Raw genomic sequence first — 6,000 nt, forward strand, 5'->3', positions numbered from 1 at the left:
TTCAACTCCTGCACTGCACAAAATTTTAAAATTGTTCAGTATACTTAATCCAACCCGTTGGAACACCTTAACAGAGACGGTTATAAATTTGACTAGAAAATAACAGAAAAGTTGTTTGTAAAGCTACTACCGCAAGGTGGACGTAGAACTACACAAAGCTGTTTGTTACATTACTTGCATTCGAGAGTGATCGCAAGTGATAAGTTCCAAGCAAAATTCTATTTTTTTTTTCATAATTCTTCTAATGATTACGCTAAGATTATGGTAGACTACCTTATATCAATGTTAATAACATTAAAGGAGCACTAATAAAATAACTCTCTTAAATACTTATGATAGACGCTAAGAGTACGAACTAGCTCAAAGCTGAAAACTTCTCTTATAAAAAAATCTCACACAAAAAATCTTCTGTTATTGATCATTCTCCAATGCAACAATGTGAGTAACGTAACAAACAGTAATGTACAGCGGACCTGCGTAGTCGCAGGAGTTCGCTTTGTTAAGTGAACGGTCGTGGGTTCGAATCTTAGTAGAATCAGGCCATTCGATGCCAATAAGAACTTAAGCATGGGTTTATCCTCAGGCTCTCCCGCAACTAACTCTTCCTTTACGCTGAATTCTAGAATCCCTTAGTGTGACTTCCTCCTAACAAAACAAGTTCCTTTAATAATAAAACTGGCAAAAGGTCGCTGACGAAACTTCTCCAGGGAGTCATAATTGGTTGACAGGAGGAACGAAACTCGGTGTAGTAGAGCAGCAAGCGTGTAGAGGGAGGGTAAAATCATATTACACACAAGCACGGACAATTAATAAGCATGCGACTTCTCAGTAGCGGTATTGCTAATGATAGAAGTGCGGGATACAGCAGACACCCGGACATAACTCACAATAGATCAATGATTCTGGTCGCAGTGAGCAAGTTCATTTGAAAAAAAAAAACGAACAAACAGCCTTATGTAATTCTACGTCAACCTTGCGGTTGTGGCTTTGCACATATTATATTTGTATATAATATCACCGCCACAGACTTCGCAGCAAACTTTTGAGTATCTGTCTCTCTTTAGCCGGGATTCGAACATACGACGACTGGTTCACTAGACATGGATCCAATATTAAAGTTAAAAAAGTCTAATTAATTTCAAAAATTTCCTTCAAAACATCCAGATTTTCACAAGTATTTTTCTCACCAGGAACCAGGTTTTAACTTTTTATAGTTCTAGAAACGACTGTTAAACAATTAAAAATGTATTGGATTTTTTTTTAGTACAACAAATCAGATATATTAGCAGAAACACGAATAACAAATTCAGACATACAGATGTTCGATTTTTTGACCAGTACTTAAGAATTTTTCTGCGTATAACTGAGATGAGATGAACATATTCCGTTTTCTGTTTATGTTAGCTTGGGATATTAGGTACAACAAAATGCCGGGCACCCCTGCCTTCCTATTCCGTAGATAGAGAGAGAGAGTAGCGTGTTCGGCAAATGTATTTAAAAACACAATTTTTCAATAATTGTTTTGAAGCTGAAAGAAACAATAGAAACTTCAAGACCCACCATTACACTTTGTGCAATGGTGGAGCCGACCTTTTTGGTCATTTTCATTAATTCTTTCTTCAACTCATACTCGTTCTTAAACACCTCGGTCGTCTGGGACTCCTTAAACGATTTTTCTACCCGAGACACAGTTGTATGGATGATTCACAGTTGTCTTTCGACCCATCCCAAAGGTCGCAGTCGGATTCTCCATGACGGCGCGCGAAATTCTCTGGCGATTTTCTTCTTGTTTCGATGACATCTCAATAACAATTGAACCGATTGTTATGAAATTCGGCACATGTAAATAATACACTCCAAACTAGTTATACCCACCTTTCCATCAATTTTTACCCACAGACAAAAAAGTCACACGGATAAAAAAGGGACATTTTTTTCTACAGGCCTTATGTTCTGCAAGTACAATCTTTCAAGCTCGGACTCACTGTAATGTAAAACATCCAGGGTTGTGAAAAGTCGAAAAAAAATTTTTAATCATTTTTTTCTTGAATAGAACATTACAAGCCCATAGCATCATGGAAATCACGTTGGAGAAAATTTGGGTTCTAGGTCCGGTCCATAATGGGTTAATGATTTTAAATAATGAACTCGTGAAGAGTAGTAACTTACTGAAACAAAATCACAAAGCAGTCCAAAGTTTTCATCAAAACTTACACAACAAAATCAAAATTTTAAAATGATTCATCATATCAAATACGTTATAATGCACAAAACGTGAATAAAATTTATTCTAGTTTTGTTTTATTTTTTTCGAGAAGCTATGCGGTTATCTAGAGAATTGACATTATTGCTTAAAATCGTAACATATTTTGTAGACTCCCAGTTTGCGTCGATGCGCGAAGTTATTCCATCAAGCAAACCATCGTATGATCGAATCTCGAATGAGAGAGTAATTAGGATCGGACACCGTTGGCTACGAAATTTGTGTAGATTAAGTGTAACTTTACTTCGCGACAAAAACTATTTCGATTTCACATCATTTCGTAACTTTCTCTAGAAAATTGGGTAATTTAATACCAAATGGCAATTTAAAATTTCAATTTAAAAAGCATGATTTTGATAGTTGATTCAAATATTTCAATTTGGGTTCAATTCTCTACACTGACATCATTTTGTGGGATTTTTTAAAGTTCCTTCTCACTCTGTCTCTAGGTTCTGAATTGAGAGTCAAGTTTTTATTGAGATTTTTTTTTATCTCGATTGAATTAGTTTTTACCTCTCCACTCTTTCGTCAAGCCCTGAAGAAATGGCTTATGCCAATAAATTTCGCTGTTCTGTTGAAATAAGAACGAGACATGATTGAGGGATATTGAATGAAAAAATAATATTCAAAAGTACAAAAAAATCTTTAGGGAAAAATCGTCGTCGATTATTCAAAAAATTCTCTTCCTTTTTCAGGTATTTCCAGACCCTGGACACTCTCTGGATTTATATCAGAAAAGTACACACAGCACAAAAATTCAAAGAGGAAAAATGAAAATTTGTACACTATTGAATAATGTTCAGTATTCTGCGAATTTCATATTTTTACTTTAAAAATAAAATCACTCGGAAATGACCGCATTCGTCTAACGCACTCGCATCTAACGAGTAGAAATAAAACTTAGGTATAAGTTCCTACAAGACTGCTCCTACAACGAATTACCTTCGATAAAAATTTCTCCTCCAAGCAATAACCCCTAACGAGCTCCCTTCTGTAATGGACCAGACAACACTGTAAAAGGTAACCTGGAATTAATGAATGAAGTAGATCAAATCACCACTGGGTCATAAAGTAGTAGCTTATCTGCGCCGAGATAAAACGGTAGAACGAGAAGATCGAACCCAGCTACCTTCTTCACCGACGATAACGATAACGCTCCACTCTGCGTTGCTAGGTTACTCTTAAGTGAGTTTTCTTTGTTGTCATTTACTCTACCTTACCTTTTGCCTGACTGATGACTCGTCGATTGACTGTGTGGCTCCGGACGTTTCCCTTCCGCTACGCACATACGCCGAATAACTGTTGTTTGATTACGTTTTGTGGAATTAGTTTATTGCCGTTCTCCCGTTCTTGTTCTTGCAGCCGGGTGCGTTTCCTCCGGTGCCAGAACTGTTTATTCTTATAATTTGATTTTGTTTCTTCTTTTTCCAATCTTACTTCGCGGTTATACTCAGCTGGTTGATTCTGATGTAATGCCCGTAGTTTTATAGGCTTTTCATCGCCACCATTTATCTTCCCTTCTGGATCTTCTTCCCGACTAGCACTGCATGCTGTTCAGCGCTTTGTGTTGAAACGACTCGCACTTAATTTCTCGCTGGCAGCATAGAATACTCTTCATTTACACGATTTGAGATGCATAATAGCCTAGACGGTGGGGAGCTTTTTCACTTTTGTAAATCGAATCCGATTGTGCGGTTGGATGCACACTTCTAGCTTCAACTCCGATTTCGTTCTTCCCAAAACAACCAGAAAACATTACTTTCCCCGGATTTTTTTCACCAACATTTCGGGAAATGATTTTCGAACGGTTTTCCACCAACACTACGCTCGTCGGTCGGTCTCTGCGATGATGAGCTGACCGCTTCAGATGCAGCCTCTCATGGTGCTGCAGCAGGCCGCTCGCTCACTCGGCATACTTTTTCATGAATGGCCCCAAAACGGCAACAATAACAAACCACCGACACAAACATTCGAGAGGCACAAACACTACGACACACGGCAGCACCCAGCACTCGGGCTAGATCAGAGTTGAAACCCGGAATGGAAACACCGCGCAATCTGATCGGGTTGGTGGATTCGCTCGCTTTGCAGACACGAACAGGAATGGAAAAATATCGACACTGATTTTTTCGTTGCCGACTGTAGAAGCGTTTTTTTTTCTTTCTCTCGGTCACTATTGTCCAGTTCCAGTTCGGCACGATGGCCCTGGACTGTCAGCAAGTGACAAACGATGCTCAAACATCATTAGCTTTACGATTATTTTCCCGTGCGGTTATTTTTTGACAATATCGAACACGAACGGAACGATCGTAATCTGGCAAGCGCAAATGTTGCTTGTTCCACGCACAATGAATTGCACACAAAGATTCACCACCGAGCGAAACAGCGCCAACAGAAAAAAAGACGCGCGACCGTGCGAATCAGTGGACGAGGAGAGACTGACGTTTTAGCTCCACCAAAGCGCAAAACGGGCAAATCGCTTGCGTTTCGTTTGCTGTGTAGTATATATGAACGACGATGGACGACGTGAAGTAAAACCTGGTCCAAGAGAAATCGAGAAAAACATCGCCGAACTCCCGCGAATAATCACACCGTACCCCGTACGTACGAACGAACGGCAGAACGGCAGAAGCATAAAATGCACCAACACTAACACCAGCGCGCTCGCTGGTTGGGTGGTGGGATGTGGGGTGGTGAAGTGACCGGGGAGCAATACCAGTGTAGCTGCTGCTCCCCGTGAGTGCTGCCGATTGCAGTGGAGAAGCATTCGAATGGTGGGTGGCGGGCGATGCAGCTGATCGGGGAACTCACTCTCGAACTACATGCTCTGCTGGAAAATAATGCGGAGCATGAGAGTAGGTATGTATAGGTGGAATGAGATGCAAGTATGGAGGGTTGCATTGGAAAACACTGTTGCTAAATGTAATAAAATATGATAATAAAACCCTTGTCAGACGAGCGTATGAAGCTGCATTTCTTAAGCTGAAATAAGTAGCTACACAAAATAAAAAATACCCTAATTATAAATTCATTTTTCTACGGAATGTATCGCCCACGTAAAGAATTTACCGTGCTGTTGACAGTTCGTGGAAAAGTCTCCACAGGGCAACCAACAAGCAGTCAACTATACTGAATAGCAAGTTTAATATTATGTAGTTTTTGGGTTTAATATAAGTGGTTGATATTTCGGTTTGCAGTCTAATGAATTGCGTTAATTTCAATCTGCTTTTATCACCGACGTTTCGTTCCTTTTAAGGGACCATCATCAGGTTTTACGAAATATTTGATGTTTTTGAACAATTGGTTTTGTACATTTCAGGGCAGCGTACGATTCAGTTAAGAGAATAAGTTAAGGCAGATAATGCGCGACCGGGGTTTTATGACAAAACTAATTGGACTGATTCGTGCCACCCTTGAAGGCTCCTCATAAAGCGCCAGGGTACCCGGTAGGATATCGAACGCATTCGTGATGTTAGTTGGTTTGAAGCAGGGTACATTGGTGACGTGCGACAATTGGGCTAGCCGTGAGATAAAGAGGCGAATAGCGGCCATAACCAACCTGTGCTTCCACAGCTTGCACACGCGTTCAAAACTAGCACTTTATAAACACTGATTCTCCCGGTGGCTCTCTATGGTCATGAAACATGGACACTGAAAGCATTGGTGTTTTTGAGAGCAGAATCTTGCTTCAACCACGCACTGTACAATGGTCCAGAAACCAAATTTAGGGGAAATTT

General features: G+C 39.9%; 1 protein-coding gene across 1 annotated transcript in view; it reads right to left on the reverse strand.

The window, feature by feature from the left end:
- The window catches only part of LOC129723294 (ecdysone receptor), a 436,732-nt gene extending 432,047 nt beyond the window's left edge, over positions 1-4,685 (reverse strand). The window contains exon 1 of the mRNA XM_055677426.1: positions 3,484-4,685. The gene's annotated coding sequence lies outside the window, so the exon portion shown is untranslated. The remainder of the gene's footprint in view (positions 1-3,483) is intronic.
- Between the last annotated feature and the right edge of the window lie 1,315 nt (positions 4,686-6,000).

The sequence above is a fragment of the Wyeomyia smithii genome, chromosome 2 (genome assembly GCF_029784165.1).
Source record: "Wyeomyia smithii strain HCP4-BCI-WySm-NY-G18 chromosome 2, ASM2978416v1, whole genome shotgun sequence".
In the NCBI taxonomy this organism is placed as follows: Eukaryota; Metazoa; Arthropoda; class Insecta; order Diptera; family Culicidae; genus Wyeomyia; species Wyeomyia smithii.